Source organism: Aulostomus chinensis, chromosome 1 (genome assembly GCF_037954235.1).
Source record: "Aulostomus chinensis isolate RoL2024-O1b breed Wild chromosome 1, RoL_Achi_v1.0, whole genome shotgun sequence".
NCBI classification, from domain to species: Eukaryota; Metazoa; Chordata; class Actinopteri; order Syngnathiformes; family Aulostomidae; genus Aulostomus; species Aulostomus chinensis.
Window position 1 is genome coordinate 175,001 of NC_141320.1, and position 690 is coordinate 175,690.

Here is a 690-nt window from a genome sequence, read left to right on the forward strand (position 1 = left end):
CACACACTCACACACACTCACCCTCACCCTCACACTCACACACACACACACACACACACACACACACACACACACACACACACACACACACACACTCATTGATCTCTCACCAGGTCACATTTCAGAACTTTCAGCTTTTTGAAATCCTTCATCTGGACACCAATAATCACTGAGATGGTGGGAGAGTCCAGGCAGGACACTCAGGTAACGTCCAGGACGTCAGCACAGGTGAAACTCCATTTAAACCACAAACATCTTGATTGGACGGTCAAATGACGGTTGATCAACCTTTTAATCTTCTGATTCCAGATCTGTTGAACTCACGACGCTAAAAACTGTCACTTACCAAAGTTTCTCACAGAGAAAAGATCTCGATCCACAGAGCAGACGAGGTGAAATAAACTTCTATTAAATTATGGTCACCTGTGCCTGTAATAGAACAGCCTGAACAACATCACATGACTGGACTCTGGTCATCACCATGACAACAGGAGAATAAAGGACAGAGTCCAAGTGCAGCTGCTTTAGTCGAGCTCTTATCAGAGATCAGAGCAGAGATATCAGGAGGAGCATTTCTCCCAGTCAAACCTCCCTCCGGCAGGCAGTGTGGTGGAGAAAGAGATCACCACCATTTTGACAGGTAGAGACGCTTCTTCAAGACATCCCAGCTCAAGTTAAAGACATCTAAAA

At 45.5% G+C, this 690-nt stretch overlaps 1 protein-coding gene across 1 annotated transcript in view; it reads right to left on the reverse strand.

The window, feature by feature from the left end:
- Nucleotides 1-484, reverse strand: part of LOC147269878 (NACHT, LRR and PYD domains-containing protein 3-like) — a 15,190-nt gene extending 14,706 nt beyond the window's left edge. Inside the window, exon 1 of the mRNA XM_086204886.1 lies at nucleotides 347-484. The gene's annotated coding sequence lies outside the window, so the exon portion shown is untranslated. The remainder of the gene's footprint in view (nucleotides 1-346) is intronic.
- Between the last annotated feature and the right edge of the window lie 206 nt (nucleotides 485-690).